The 17,588-nt window shown below is 37.6% G+C and overlaps 1 protein-coding gene across 1 annotated transcript in view; it reads left to right on the top strand.

The window, feature by feature from the left end:
* The window catches only part of LOC126273467 (probable 39S ribosomal protein L24, mitochondrial), a 45,920-nt gene that overhangs the window by 7,894 nt on the left and 20,438 nt on the right, over positions 1-17,588 (top strand). The gene's annotated exons all lie outside the window — the stretch shown is intronic.

The following is a 17,588-nucleotide window of genomic DNA, read 5'->3' as shown; positions in this document are numbered from 1 at the left end:
TCATATATAAGCAAGTTATTGCGTGAAACAGTGTAAAATCCATATCAGCAGTATAATGAAAAGGATAGATTACTACTCACTGTAAAGATGACACATTTAGTTGCAAAGACGTAGGACAAAAGCACTGAACTTTCGACCAAAGCCTTCTTCAGAAGAAGTCAAAAGTGTGAGCATGCATGCATGACCACTGTCAGCAGCTGCTCTGACCAAAATGCAACTGAAATGTGTTGAATGGGCACAACAATCTGGAGTGGGTCAGGGAAGGGCGACGGATAGCAGGGTACTGATAGCAGAAGAGGAATCAGCACTGCCTGGTAGAGCATGCAGGGTCTGGAGGTGGCAGGGCAAGGTTGCCAGTTGCAGCATCAGGAGGCTGTGGCGGTTGTGGAGAGAAAGGGAGTGGAAAGGAGAGGAGTGGGGAAGGGGAAGGGGAAAGGGAAAGATACCAGTCAGTGCAATGACAGAGAGCAGTACACAGTAATGATGAGAGGACATGAATTGAGTGGTGGAGATAGTAGAGCAGATGGAAACAGTTAAAACAAGTGGGTGGAGAGTTTGGGGCTGTAGGTTACCGTAAGCTGAGACCAGGCTGATTTCAGGAGTGGAGAATGTGTTGTAAGGATAACTCCCATCTACACAGTTCAGAAAAGGTGTTAGTGGAGGGGAGGATCCAGATGGCGTGGGATTTGAAGTAGACATTGTAGTCAAGCATGTTATATTCAGCTGCATGTTGTGCTACAGGGTGGTCCACTCTGCTCATGGCCACAATTTGGTGGTGGCCATTCATTCTTGTGACAGCTGGTTGGTAGTCACACCAATATAAAAAATTGAACAATGTTTGCAGCAGAGCTGCTAAATAATGTGGCTGCTTTCACAGATGGCTTGGCCTGGGGTAGGGTAAGACTGTGACAGGACTGGAATAGGAAGTGCTGGGTAGATGGATTGGGCAGATCTTCTACCTGGGTTTTCTGTAAGGATATGATCCCTATGGCAAGAGGTTGGGATTGAGAGTGGCATAGGGGAGGACTAACATATTGTAGAGATTGGGTGGTCAATGGAACACCACATTAGAAGGGTTGGGAAGGATCTTGAGTATGTTGTCCCTAATTTTAGGCCGTTATAATAGATGATCAAAGCCCTGATGAAGGATGTGGTTCAGTTATCCAAGTGCAGGTTGGTAGTGGATGACAAAGAGGCACTCCTTTTGAGCTGGTTCTTGGGGGGGGGGGGGGGTAGTGGGAGGATTGGGGGTATGTGGGGATATGGCATGTGAAATCTACTTGCAGGTGAGGTCTGGGGGATAGTGCTTGTCTGTGAAGGCCTTTGTGAGACCTTCAGCATACTGGTTAAGCGAGCCTCATCACTGCATATGTGCGGGTCACAGGTGGCCAGGCTGTACGAGAGGGATATTTCATGTGGCAGCTGTCAAAATGCAAGTACTTTTGGTGGTTGGTGGGTTTATGTGAACAGAGGTGTCAATAGAGCCATCTGAGTGGAGGTGGCCAATGTCCAGGAAGGTGGCACGCTAGGTTGAGGAGCACTAAGTGAAGTGGATGGGAAAGGCAGTGTTGAGGTTGTGAAGGAATGGGAATAGGGTGTCCTGGCCCTGAGTGCAGATCATGAAGATGATATCAGAGAACCTGAACAAGACCTGGGGTTTGGGGTTCTGGAAAGCTACAAAGATTTCCTCTAGATACTACTCAAACAAGTTGGCTTAGGAGGGTGCAATGTGGGTGCCCATGGCTGTGCCACAGACTTTTTTTGTATGCCTCCCTTTCAGAGGATAAGTAATTGTTTAAGTGGGTCTGGAGCCTGAAGGATCTTGGGAGAGGTAGTGTTCAATAGCAGCACGGTCATAGGTTTGAGGAATGTTGATGTATAGGGAAGGGTATTCAATAGTGACAAGTAGGGATCCAGGAGGTAAAGGGTTGGGGATGGTGGATAGTGGCTGAAGAAAGGGGTTCGTGGCATCGTTGATAGCTTGCTGTTTCATTATCAGGCATTTATCACTGTTAGAAGTGGTTACACCTCATACCGAGCACATTAACGTATTTTCGGAATGTGTGTGCAAATCCGTTAAGCTGGAAAAGAACATTTTTGTGTACTGTTATGCATGTTGCAGTTGTTTATGTTCTGGACATTGTTTTTACTTTACTATCTCCTGTTTATTACAGTTTTGTGGCAAAATAAAGGCTTTAATTTTGGACACCAGTGTACCTAACAGAAATTTTAAATTCCTGAATCTAAGTATTCAAATAATTTGTAGAATGAGTAGCTGATGAGGTATGTTTTTAATTTTCTTTTGAAATGACAAGGATTTTCAATTTCTTGCTTTACATAAGTAGAAGCTCGAATATCTTACTGCCAAAGAAGATAACTCCATCCTGAACTCTGTACGAGGAGGTAAAGTCTACGTGAATCTCTTATATTTTTATTTTTTTTACTATATATCAGTATCACTGTTTTAGTCAAAACTGATTTTTATTGTTAGCAACAAAAATGATTAAGAAGTAGATGTATTGGGAAACCAGTGAGAATTTCAGGAACCTTAAAAAGGCCTCTGATAGGTGTATGATTATCTACTTTACACAGTAGTCTTACTGCTCACTTCTGCTTTAGATGCACTGCCTCATAAGATAATTCCACATGAAAACACAAAGTAAAAGTATGCAAAATAAGCAATTGCACTTACCTTTAGGTTAACACAATGGAAGATGCTTCTAAGGAAGCAACATGCTGAACTGAAATTATTGACTAGTTTATCCCTGTGTTGACTTCATTTTAAGTTGTTATCCATCAGACACTATGCAATTTTACACTCTGTGCTTCGTTCAGTTTCTGATTGATAATGTCTGCTTCTGACGCCAAAAGGTCACTTTTAGTTGGTTTGTAATTGCACAATATCAGTCTTTGTATGGTTAAGATTTAAACTGTTGGCTATGAACATCTTGTAGGCCTATTCAGCTATCATCTTAACTTTGACTGCTAGGGCTGAGTTTGGGCCTTTGATTAATATATGCCTGTCCTTGGCATACATTACAATTCTTGAACTGTCCATTGTACACCCGTAGTCTGGCCGGAATTTCAAAAGAGGTTTATAAAACTGAAGCAAATGTATCTTGCATAAAACACAGGACCTGTTGGTAAATATATTAAGATGGTGTATGCCTTCAAGAACCCCGCCTTCAGGTTTATTAGATGCTGTAATGATGATGATTTGTAATCATATGCAGGCTGTGAAACCTCACTAAATCCTTAAAATTTAGAGTGGTGTCCCTCATTTGATCTCTCTCTCTCTCTCTCTCTCTCTCTCTCTCTCTCCCTCCCTCCCTCCCTCCCTCCCTCTCTCCCTCCCTCCCTCCCTCCCTCCCTCCCTCCCTCCCTCCCTCCCTCCCTCCCTCCCTCCCTCCCCCTCTCCCCCTCTCTTGTAGAAAACTCTCTGCAGCCCATTGTTTTCCACCTGCAAATAATTGCAACTGCTGTGTTATTTTTTCGGAGTCAGAAGAGGGTTAGAGAAGCTGCAAAACTGTGCATAAATAAGGAACATTGTACTAAATGTCTTATTAAGGATGTTGTGCTATTTATAGCAGTGGTCGAGTGTGTTGCAGTTCTGGAAGTACACCATTCTGCTTTTCCAGTCTTTCAGACAAAAGTTTGTTGACATGGTGTATGCAAGCCATTAGGATTGGAAGGAACATATGAGTAAGGCAGCCAAGCAAGCCCCATTGCTTATGCTGTGAGAATGTATTGTGCCTTCAAGCTTCTGTAGGAAAGCCTGTTGTGTAGATGACCAGAAGGATCAGGTTGTTGATCATAGAGCAATATCTCCTGCATTTTCATATTGTGAGGAGTTAAGTAGCTACCTGGTGTCCTTTATACAGACTAGGCAGTGGTTGACTGTTCATTCTGAAGTTTTTTCCGCATAGCTTATTAAGGCAACACTTCTGTAACTACTGGGGCACATTTGATCCTTCCAGGTTTGAGGAGGAGGACTATAATTGTCTCCTCTAAAGAGTTAGCAAATTGTCCTGTTTGCCATATTATACTACAAAATTGTAGAGCAATGGCAAACTGAATGAGCATGTTATACGGGTACTTGATGTACTCCTGACTGGGCATGGAACACAAATCTCATGTGTTAAATCAATTTCCCTATTGGGAAACAAACAGTAATAGGACATAAAATTGTTGGATCTTGAGTCTGGTCCATTCCTCTCCACAGTCACATAATGGTGGCATGATGTTGAGTTCAGTCATATGGCAGTGGTAGTGTTACCCAACACTGCTGTACCAAAATCTCATTGTTTCTGGATAGTGGTTTGAGATATCTGTATTTCAGTACAGTTCCTATAAGTATGCAACTCTTTTTATCTGAAATCTTTCAAACAGCTTTCTACGTTTGTGTTGAGCTAGTGGAATAATTGATGCAGTTTGGGAATACTTGTCACAACCTTTTGTCACTCTGGTCATAGGTTCATTGCACCTTTGTCCACGTGACCCAAAACACAGGAAGGTTTTCTGCATATGGGAGGCATTTGAATCGTGGCAGAGTAGTGAGCCTGTCCCTGGTGGCTGAGTGGCTCTTAAACTCCACTAGGGAAAAGGATGTTTATTTATGTGGCTGATGGTAGTGGAAGTGATAAATGATGAGGTGAATTGCGTTTGTAGTGTTATCCATCCCCTCCTGGATGTTGTTGCAGTGTTCAGATACAGTCAGTTTGCTGTACAGCATCCACTTAGCTGTGCCGAGATTTCATTTTGGAAGCTTTCTTTGAGACACTGTTCAGTTAGTTAAATGTATTCTGATCAGTAAGTGTGCAATGAATTGCACTCACAACCTGGCTGGGGGTGGCTATACAGTGGACTTTCATGTGCAAGTAACTCAGCATTGGTGTATTTTGACATTATGAGGGCCTGTGATACCAATTGGGGCTATATAAACCTTGGACAGCTCCATCAATGGAAGATTCAGGAAGAAACTGTCATACATTTTTCCTGAATTGGAGACTCTCCAGATTTGAAAAGGAAAGTGTTTCTCATGGTAGTACCATAAACATAAGCATTTATAGTTTCACACTTTTTGGGAGAGAGCAACTCTTGGATATCCATGAAATATTTTTTCATTCTTTCCTATTTCATCTTCATCTGCAGTGACATCATAATACATCTACATGCCTACTCTGCAAATCATACTTAAGTGCACGACAAATGGTTCGTCGAATCACCTTCACACCAATTCTCTATTATTCCTCTCTCAAACAGCACAAAGAAAAAAATGAACATCTATATCTCTCTGTGCAAGCTCTGCTTTCCCTTGTTTTATTATGCTGATGGTTTCTCCCTATGTAGGTCAGCATCATTCAGAGGAGAAAAATGATGATTGAAATTTCTTGAGAAGGTCCCGCAACAACAGAAAATGCCTTTTTTTAATGATTCCACCCCAAATCTTGTCATATGCATGATACCCTCTCTCCTATTTCTCAATAATACAAAACATGCTGCCCTTCTCTGAACTTTTTGTACGTACTCTGTTAATTCTATCTGGTAAGGATCCCGTAACATTAAGCAGTATCCCAAAAGAGGACAGACAAGTGTAGTGTAGACAGTCTGTTTGGATCTTTTGCCTCCTCTAAGTGTTCTGCCAATAAAATGCAGTCCATGGTTTGTCTTCTCCACGCATTTTCTGTGTGTTCTTTCCAGTTTAAGTTGTTCACAATTGTAATTCTGAGATATTTAGTTGAATTTAAGACCTTAAGATTTGGCTGATTTATTGTGTGACCAAAATTTAATGGATTCCTTTTAGCACTCATGTGGATGACCTCATACGTTTCATTATTTAGGGTCAATTGCCATTTTTTTTTTTTTTTTTTTCATCATACAGATATCTTACCTAAACTATTTTGCAATTGGTTTTGGTTGTATGATGACTTCACTAGGCAATAAACGACAGCATCATCTGCAAACAACCTAAGATGGCTGCTCAGATTGTCTCCTAAATTGTTTATGTAGGTAATGAACAGCCGAGATAAATGCAGAGATTGTATCCTTGTAACATGTCTGTAGCTGATTTCCTATCTGTATGTTTACTTAGCCCTTTCCACTTAAAGCTGACAGCAGAATAAAATGATTTTCTTCTGGAATGGTTCCTTTTGGATTTCTTACTCTTTGTGACAAAATGAGTAATGAAAGTATATTGTTGAAAATCACTAGGAGGATGCGTTGTTGATTGTACTGACACATCTCAATAACAGTTTTTAAAAGTGGATATTGACAATGAGGACATTAACTATATCACATTCCTTGATGTTGCTAAACATATGTATTGGATCTAATAGCAACAAATAGACCTGACCTCTTTGATAATATCCACACCGAAACTGGTATCGGTGACCATAATGTGGTTGTGGCGACAATGATTACCAAAGTACAGTGGACAACTAAAACAAGCAGAAAGATAAATATGTTCAGTAAACTAGATAAAAAATCGACAATATCATATCTCAGTAAGGAGCTTGAAACTTCCAGCACAGGGAGAAGCATGTAGAGGAACCCTGGCAGTTACTGTAAAGAAGCTTATGAAGACAGTGATTACTGCATAATAGGTATAAAACAAAACATAGCCCTGTAGATAGAGAAATGCTGACTGAATTGCATTTGGCTGTCAAGAGAGCAATGTGTGATGTCTTCAGTGACTACTGAAGTAGAATATTGTCAAGTGATCTTTCACAGAACCCAAGGAAATTCTGGTTGTATGTAAAGGATGTTAGTGGCACCAAAGTTAGTGTCCAGTCCACAGTAAATGAGGGAAGGAAAGCAAGGGCTGAAATGCTTAACTCCATTCTCAAATGGTTTGTAAAGGAAAAACCAAGGAGAATGCAATTTAATCCTCTTACCACTGAAAAGATGAATGGAATAAGTATTAGTCAGAGGTATTGAAAAACAGCTGAAGTAATTAAAATTGAATAAAGCTCCAGGGTCAAATGGAACCCCTGTCAGATTCTGTAATGAATTTGCAGTTAAGTTAGCCCCTCTTCTAACTATAATCTATCATAGATACCTCAAACAAAAAAACCACACCTAGTTCTTTGGGGAAAAAAAAAAAAAAAAAAAAGGCACAGGTCACAGCTGTCTACAAGTGTAGTAGAAGTGATCCACAAAACTATCATCCAATATTGTTGATGTCAATTTGTTGTAGAATCTGAAACATAATGAGGTATCTTAAACAGAATGACCTTCTCAATGCCAACCAGCCTGAATTTTGAAAACGTTGATCACTTGAAACTCAATACGCACTTTTCTCACATGACATACTGAAAATTTTGGATCAAGGCTGTCAGGTAGATGCTGTATTTCTTGAGTTCCAAAAAGCATTTGACTCAGTACTACACCTATGCTTACTGTCAAAAGTATGATCAAACTGGATTGAGGACTTCTTGGTAGGGAGGATGCAACATGTTATCTCGGATGGAGAGTCATAATCAGGTGTAGAAGTAACTTTTGGTGTGCCCCAGAGAAATGTGTTGGAAACCTTGCTGCTCATGTTGTATATTAATGGCCTTGCAGACAATATTAATAGTAAAATCAGGCTTATTGCAGATGATGCAGGTATCTGTAATGAAGTACTATCTGAAAGAAGCTGCATAAATATTCAGTCAGATCTTGATAAGATTTCAAAGTGTTGCAGAATTGGCAACTTGCTTTAAATGTTCAGAGATGTAAAATTTTGCATTTCACAAAATGAAAAATCATAGTATCCTTTGACTGTGATATCAGTGAGTCACTGTTAGAATCAGTCAACTCATATAAATATCAGGGTGTAACACTTTATAGGGGCATGAAATGGAATGATCACATAGGTTCAGTCATGGGTAAAGCAGGTGGCAGACTTTGGTTTGTTGGTAGAATACTGGGGAAATGCAGTCAATCTATAAAGGAACTTGCTTACAAATCAGTCGTGTGATAAGTTCTAGAATATTGCTCAAGTGTGTGGGATCTGTACCAGATAGGACTAACACAGGATATTGAACATATACAGAGAAGGGTAGCACGAACAGTCACAAGTTTGTTTAATCTGTGGGAGGATGTCACATAGATACTGAGAAGGAACTGAACTGGAAGGCTCTTGTAGATAAACATAAATTATCCCGAGATTGTCTATTAACAAAGTTTCAAGAACTGGCTTTAGATGATTACTGTAGGAATATACTGCCACCCCGTACAGATCGCTCACATAGGGATTGTGAAGATTAGAGTAATCATTGCACACACAGAGGCATTCAAACAGTCATTCATCCCCCACTATGTACGTGAATAGAAATGGAAGAAACCCTAATAACTGGTACTGCCATGCAACTCACAGTGGTTTGCAGAGTATAGATGTAGATGTAGATCAATGTTTACATATGCAGGAAAGATCACAAGTAAATGCTCTATTGTGGTTCTACTGATCAAGAAGTAATTGGCATTACTGATAAGTTAGCAAAGAGAGAATCTGTGGTAAAACTTCCCCGGAACCTAAAGAAACATTAAGGAAAACTGTTAAATTTCGTGTTCAGAGATGATAACCAAGCCTGACTTTCAAAGTGTAAATACCTTCAAATTGAAAGTAAGTGAAGTAATGCACCTGTGGTTCCAGCAGAAGAGGGAAGGAGTTCCTGTATCAGGTTTGATGTTATTGGCAGGAGAGTTGTATAAAATTCTGAAAATGGAAGGAAAATTCAACACTTCATCTTGATGACTGACGTGTTCTAATATTGCTACAGGAGTCAAGAAATTACCATTCACGTCGAGAAAATTAATGCGGACAAAGATGTAGCTAATGCTAATTTTGATGAGGAATTCTTCAGTTACATTGAACAGAATAATTTTCTCCCTGAGTGATGAACAGCAGTTTGCAACTTTTTGCTGATTATTCTGTAGCGTGTAAAACAAATAATCCTTGAGTGAATGTAGGAGAATAAAGGATGACTTGGACAGAATTTCTATTTGGTGTCATGAGCGGCTGCTTGAACTAAATGTGGAAAAATGTATGATAATGCAGACCAGTGGCAGATACAGAAAAACCTCAAGGAGGGAGCACTAAAGATATCTTGAGCTACCTTTACTTTTACTGTAATAAAAATTAATCAAGTCGTATACAAAGTTTAAAAATTCAAGTTTAAACTGGTTAAACACACATAAAAGACATTGCCATCTTATGATATAAAAAAGTTACAATTGTGGTTCTCTTCCTTAAATGATGAATTCTGTGCACCTATTCTTCCTGGCAAACTGGTTAATTACATCATCAAATACGATGACGCGGACACGCGTGCTACATAAGAAAGTACAACTACTCGATAACTCGATTCAGTCGAGTCGAATGACGAAAGAAATGAACAAATAGTGTGTGGACTGACGGGCGAGGGCGGCACCCCCCGCCCCATATGTATCTACCACTGATGCAGACGAGTAGAAACAACAATCCTCTAATGTTGGAATACAGTATTATTAATGGTGGATTGCTTGATATGGTCGTGATGATTAAATGATACAGCCATGCTGATCAAATATTTTGGCTTAACACTGTAAAGGAACATGAAAGGGATGGTCATGTAAGGTTCATTGTATGGATGGCGAATGATTGACTTCAGTTATTGTGAGAAGTCTAGGAAAGAGTAGCTCATCTGTGTTGATACAGAACACTTATGCGACCAGTTCTTATACCTTCTCGATTACTTGAGATCCATACCAGATCATATAAAAGTAAGACATTGAAGCAATTCAGAGGTGTGCTGCTAGATTTGTGACCCGTAGGTTCATTCAACATGTGAGCATTATGGAAATGATCCATGAACTCAAATGGAAATCTCTATAGGGAAGACAATGTTCTTTTTGCCAAACACTACTGAGAAAGTTTAGGGAATAGGTATTTGCGACAGACTGCAAAATGAATCTACTGCAACCAGTGCACATTTTTTTAAGGACTGCAAAGACAAAATGGTAGAAATCTGAGGTTGTGCAGGCACATGTAGACAGTTGTTTTCCCTTGCTCCAATTATAAAGGGAACAGGAAAGGGAATGATTAGCTGTGTTAAAAGGTACACTCCAACATGCACTGTATGGTGGCTTGTGGAGGGTGTGCATGTAGATGTAGATGAAACTGGACTATACTGGAAGTGCATGCCCACACAAAATTCAGCCTCATTGACTGAAGTGCTTGCTACTGGGCATAAGCCTAGTAGAGAAAGACCAACTGCACTTTCCTGCACAAACTCAACTGAAGGACGCAGATTGAAGGCACTTGTTACTGGCAAAAAGGACCAAAAATTATGTTATTTCCCCCTCCCACCATTTGTTGATGTCACTACTGTTGTCAGTGGCAAGTCTCTTTTTTTCAGAAATACAGAGGAGTAAGATTTGCAATAAACTTTTTACTTATCTTCTTTTCTTGTAGTTGGCTCCAGTTTTTCAAGTCTAGGGGCTGATTCTTGAAGCCGAAATTTTTGTCATGTTAGGTTCTCATGGGTACAACTGACATAATAACTTTGAAGAAAACCTGTGTTGTATTTTCGTTTTCATGATAATTTATTGTCTCTCACTTTACTGGAATCACATTCAATCACATTAGAGGCATGCCCACTACTACTTCACTCAGCTGTAACACAGTCTAACAATATTCCAAATGATTTGTAACAAAGGAAATAGAGTAATTTATTTTTATAGATTTTAACTTGTAATGAAACACATTGTGTACAAAATCATATGTAATGTTTTAGGAAAACAACTGTGGCGATATTGACCTGTTCAGAATTCGAAAATTAGTTGTGGTATCGACTACTTCTGTTGAGGAAAAGTAATGCTAGAGGAGGGTGTCCCTTTACAATATCTCCCTCACAAAATGTGGAAACAATGCATTTACAATATTTTGTAACCTACTATAAAGTTTGCCAAATGGTGTACAAAATGACACCAAAAGATAGAATACATATTTGTAGAAGTATCTGATACATAACATATTTAAAAAAAATAGAAAAATATCTATTATACAAGTCATAATTTATACATATTTCAGGACATGGCATTCAGATTTTCAGATCTGTGGAACATTCTGTCACAAGACAAACAATTCAAAGTCAAAACTACAACATTACAACACTTAAACTATAGAAATAAGTTCAGAGACAATGTAAATTGCTAAAATTACAGATTGCAAGTTTACGTCTATAAAGTCACTTCTTCAAAAGAGAAGAGAGAAAATTTAGAGCCTAAATGTACGGCGAGTGAGTCGACTCGAAAAACTCACGACGATGGTACAGACTAAAAGAATATACTCAATAATAAGTAGGAATATAGGACACAGTCAGTCAGCCACATCAACCAGAGTATGCAAGGATAAGTTGAATCATGAAAGGGCAAAATAATGAGAAAATATTAGGATCTAAACTGACAATGTGGGGACTGACCCATGAATCCAAACCACACTGGATACAGACCAACAAAAGTGTTTAGACACAACAAAATGAAAAAGTTCACAATCATATGTCAATAAGTTCAACCATATGTAAAGAATAATCGTAGGAAGCATCTAGCCTCAATCAATAGTTGCACGCTTTCCTCGAGCTCACACACACTCGCAATGACCAGGGGTACCCAAAATGAGAGTTAAGCATGAGTTTGCCCACAACTCAAGTTCCAATGTGATACAATATTGCAGTACTCAGGATAAATACAGGTAATCAGAGTCATAAATATCTTTGAATGATGACATAACTGACTAGCTTGAGGACCAAAATCAGTGTGTGATAGCAGAACTGTATACATCTTGTTATACAGTCTATACACGTAAATGTCTTCTACACTATTTGTTGATTGTTCATACAAACTAACCTACATAGTTTATAAAAAAGACACATACTAATTTAAATTTTACATACTGTATTGGGAAGTTCATACCCCTACTTGAACGTGCATACATTTATGTGGAATAACACTGTCCATGCCAGTGCTGTTTTCTAAACAGATAGTTCCATGAATTATTCATATAAGATAATTTCTTGACCAACACTTTACAAATCTTAGTCACATCACTGATGTAGTTGACAGATGCTTGACTTCATTACCCAGCATCTGAGATCTCTTGTAACTCGACTGAACCAGCATGGTACAGCCATACAGGAGTGTGGGAGTGGATCCACCCACATGTTTCAGTTTCCTCCCTAGATTTCTCATTACATGGTCCAAGGGATAGGTAACTTCCTGTCTGACATTCACATAAAAACCTGAAACATTGTTTTGTGTTCTACGTATGTTGTTCAATACCTTCCTCGCATCACATGGCATATGCTCGTATATAGGGTTTACATCAGACTGGATTAAAAAGCATTTATATATTAAACTTTAATTAAAAAATGCAATGAAAAAATGAACTAGTAAGGTGATACACACAGATATACTAAGATACTATTCCTAATTTTTACAGGACAAAATGTGAAAATTTATTACTTGATATTTAATGGCATTGTTCCATTTCAAAATTGTAGAAGGATCTACTCATTTAGTCTCACAGCATATATGTACCAAATTCTAAATCACAAATCTATTGCAAAATATAATTATTTAGTTGTATGTAAATATAGTATCATAGATTTTAACTGAGTCAATAGATAAAAGAGAAATTTAGAAATCACATGACCTTACATACTACATTCCTTGCCAACCAAAACATAGTTATGTAGTCATATGAATCTGCAAATATTAGTGTGTCATAGATTTAAACTCAGTCAATAGATAAGAGAGAACTTAAGAAATCACATGATCTTTCTTACTCATTCCTGACAAACAAAACACAATTATATAGTCATATGAATCTGCAAACATAGTGTATATTTTCTTCTAGATTAGGGTTCATTATGCATCCATGTTCAAAGGACTTGTCTCTATACTAAAAGTTAACAGTACCTGAGATTTTACCAATTTGCTTTGCTTAGCCGTAGTTCATCTTATCTTTATGTGTACAATGGGCATTTCCACAAATTTCTTACTACACTTGATCTTGTCTCTAAATTGTTCAGATCACAAATCAGGCTACCCTGTATCAGTCAGTCACCTTCCCACTGATGAATCTTAATTTTAATATAAGGACTCCCAAAATCTGAATCATCTTCCCTGTTGTCAGACACTTTATGCAAAATATCACTGAATTTTATCAAATGCTGCATCCACACGGTCTTTACTCTGTTTTATCAGCTTCACTGGTATCATAGCATTACTTCGGTTACTCATGTTGTCAGATAAAGATTGAACACAATCAGTGGAGTGCACGGCACAACTAACATCACTTGTTACAAAAGGAACACAAAATACATTTTTATCAAAATTACACTTTCTGCTTAGATCTTCTTCCACTTTATTCCGCCAATTGGGATACAGAGTCCAACTAAACATATCTAACTTATTCCAGAATGTACATTTATCTATGTTATCAACAATCTGGTCCCAAACTTCAAAGTATTTTCACCTTTATTCTCCAGGCTCACAGATAACTCACTTTTACTGTTTTGAACATTACTCTGCATGACATTAATGAAAAACTGTTTTGACTGGACTGGTATTCCATGACTCTCACTTTACATCATCATATACATCACTTACATTACCTGTGTTGTCAACATCATTCACAAATAACTCTGAAACTTCAGTATTTTTAAACTACACAAATACCTGATAATAATAATAATAATAATAATAATAATAATCATATTCCTCCAAAATTACCTCATCAACAACATCACTAACAAAAGTCTCATCTCCATCAAAGTCACTTACCTCACCTACATTCAATTGCAGTAAGCCTCCAGTCTCAGACTTACCAACCTCAGTTATTTCACAGCTCTTATTCATGTCTACATAAAAAAAAAATCACCTAGTTCGGATCCAATACAGACATCACCTGATTTACATACACCAATAACACTGTTTATTGAGCAAGAGAAGAAATCATTAGTACATATTACATCAAAATTCTCAGTACTCTCACACTCTGGTTTGTGATTGGCACCTACATCACTAGAATTAAACATAGTACCCCAAAAAGTTTTGCTCAACACATACATGAGGAATCTGATATTCCTCCTATTCAATTTCAGACACATGTGCCATGTCATTGACACTGTTATTATTGTTTAATTGCAGGTGTAAGTTGGGGGTCTGTGCTTGTTGTGTTTCCTTGCCCTAAAACTGTGGACCTGAGGCAATCTGCCATTTCCCAAGTATTTCTATAGTTGTTACTTCTATTAAAATGCCCTTAGTTATCCACATTATTCCTATCCTGTTGATGTTCAAAATTTCTCTCTCTATTGACACTCTGGTCCTGATAAAAGTTATCATTATCTCTGTTTCTGTAATTACTCCCATTGTGATTTCTATCACTCTGCTTATTATGGTACATACTCCTTTTTATTGCCCAATGCAGCCTTTCAACATGTCATAAAAATTGTTGTAGACAATCATCTGGTCTGTGTACTAAATTCCATGGCAACTTTTCTGGTAATCTCCTTTAAGTGCATCAATCAATGTCATTTCGTCAAGTGGTTTGTCAAGGTGTGTTAATTTTTTAAGTTATTTCTTACAAAATCTTTCAAAGTACTGTCCCTATACCTATAATTAGAACCATTTAAAACTTCACTTTTAATTCTTCCCTGCTCAGCTTCCGAACAAAATTTATTTAAAAATGTTTTCTCAAAACTTTTCCCACTGATCTAAATTTAAATTTACCCATCATAGAGCTTCACCTTCAAGACATCTTTTAACAAATTTAATTTTTTGCATGTGATTCATACCTGTCACGAAACTCTCTCTACAGTGGTTGCAGAAAATCCACTGGATGTAAATTATCTGCTGCAAAACTTTTGATAGGAGTGTGGGACCATGCAATGTTGGACCATGCAATACCATTGTTTGCACACAGATTTTTGTAAATGCAATTTTCCTGAACTGCTGAAATTTTTTGATCAAAAACAGTTACATTAGTTTGCATTTTTTTTTCAAAATTTATTTTTTTTTGGTTAAGCTGGCAATGTTTTGTTCCATTTTTTCCACTACGGCTTTCTGTTCAACTCTGATGTCATCAACATTCTTCGATTGTCTCACTGATTCAACTATGTATTCATTTTCCAAAACAATAAATTTATTTTCTAACACATTAACTTTTTCATTCACACTTTTAACCCCTCTGACAACCCAGCTCTGAAACTTGAGCTCTGAAACTTGATTACTAAGTTGGTCCATTTGATCTTGTACTTTGTCTAATTTACTATTGTTATCTGTCTTCATTTCTTCTATCTTTGCCATAATTAATTGCAAAATATCAGTTTTTACTGTTACTTTGCTGACTATGATTTCACTCGGCCCAGACATGTCCTTACTGGATCCTACAGCTTTCACTTCTACCTCGCTCCTACCCTCACCTCTATTCATTTTGTTAACAAGCACACGAGTCCGCAAACAAATAAACTTAACAAATAGTTTGTACTTACCTTTCCTTTTTGATGTCTCTGGTTGTAGATGTAAAGTCCTCTTTCATTCGATCTGGTTCATCATTGTTGGTTGTACATTGTCACTATTGATATGATTTACTGATTGGGCAGTCCTCGGTCTTATTTCTTCATGTGATCGGAAATCCATTCATACATAAACTGCAAATGACACAGATCACTCTCCCTTCTCCTGCAACAGACAAAACTTCATTATTAGTCAACTTATCCCAGACGACGCCACCACTTGTAATCTACCTTCTCTCCTCTGTTGACATCACTACTATTGTTGATGGCAAAGTCTCTTTTTCAAAAATACGAGAGGAGTAAAAGTTATAATAAACTTTTTAGTTATCTTCTTTTCTTGTAGTTGGCTCCAGTTCTTAATGTCTAGGGGCTGATTCTGGTAGCTGATTTTTTAGGTTCTCATGAATCAAATGGACATAATTAACTTTAAATAATGCCTGCACTGTATTTTTGTTTTCACAATAATTTATTGTCTCACATTTTACTGTATCTCACTCTCTTTTGAATTTTCACATTAACAAAGCAAAAATTACATTGTTCTTCCAAAATACAAAATCACGTTCGATCACATCAGAGGCATGTCCACTACTACTTCACTCTGCACTAGTACAGTTTAACAATATTCCAAAGGATTTACAAATTTTCTTGACAGATGGCTTTCTATTAATTCATATATTATTTTGTAAATGCATCCAGAAGTAAACATAATAAAGAGCACCAAATTGTATAATTAATAAGAGAAATTTTAAGTGTGCCAAATATTTTGTAATTTCAAATGTTTCTAAAAACAATAATCTTAACAATGGTAACAAAAAAAAGTAATTTCTTTTTATAGATTTTAGCTTGTAATATAACACATTGTGTACGAATTAATGATGTAAATAAAATAGAAAGAAACTTCCACATGGGAAAAATTGTGTACAAAATCATATATAATTTTTTAGAAAAACAGCTGAGACAATATTGACCTGTTCAAAATTCGAAAATTACTTCTGGTATCGACTACTTCTGTTCAGGAAAAGTAATGCTAGAGGAGGGTGTCACTTTACAGTGTGCATCCAGAGGACTGATGACATTATCACTTTATTACATGTAACAGAAAGATGCCTACATGGACAGTACTATAGTTGGAGGTGCATTTTCTGTGATTGTTCTTGTCATGTACATGTTTATGTGGAGGGGAAAGGCTTACCTGAAAGAGCTGTTCTTTTACCATACAACAAATCTTGACATACTGCTGAAGATGTGCTTGTTTTGGATAACCAAATGATTTTTGTGAGATACTTTTCATCTGGTGTTGTGTACTCATCCAGGACTAAGGTGTGACACATTACCAGTTGAATCTCATAAGACAGGTTGTTTTCTATTTGCCATCGCAGTCTCTATACTGCATTTACCTGGATAGTTGGGAACTTGCTGTAAGATAATAGTAGCTGTGTATCACAGACCAAGTCAGACTTTCTTATTGATGGTTGATGGCCTCTGCAATAGGAAAAGGATAGTCATTGTTGACTGTTAAAGAGGATGGAAAATTAATGATGCACAATTTTTTTCTTGTAGAAAACTGTACAAGAAGCTTTTACTACCCATCAGTACTGTTCATTAAAGACACTGATGTGAAGTTGAATTACGTAATCAGATTTCTGTGTCTTATATTTGACAAGAAGCCTTTTTTTTTTTGGAGGCAAAATCCTCGGGTACTTATCTTAAAGAGCCTAAGTCAGAATGTCTTAAAAGAGGAGGCTGAGTGCATCTACTACAATTTGATAGAGAATCTATCCCATCCTGACTTGATTTTGGATCAACTGAAAATCATTGACACAGTGCACTGTGAGGGACTTTGATGCATGTACATCCAGTCCGTAAGCACCTCACTTGCTGAAGCTGTGGTCTGCTCCCAACATGCTGGCAAGGGGCTCTTTGTGATGTAACAGATATAATGGGGTTTGGCCTGCAGTTACCAGTATTCGATCTAGTTGATAACCTCACCATTTAAACATAAATTGCCCATGTTCTATGAAGTCGTATTTGTGGCTAGGTGAAGGAAAA

This window comes from Schistocerca gregaria, chromosome 5, assembly GCF_023897955.1.
Source record: "Schistocerca gregaria isolate iqSchGreg1 chromosome 5, iqSchGreg1.2, whole genome shotgun sequence".
Taxonomy (NCBI): domain Eukaryota; kingdom Metazoa; phylum Arthropoda; class Insecta; order Orthoptera; family Acrididae; genus Schistocerca; species Schistocerca gregaria.
The sequence above is the reverse complement of the archived record's forward strand: the minus strand, read 5'-3'. Positions and strand labels throughout refer to the sequence as shown.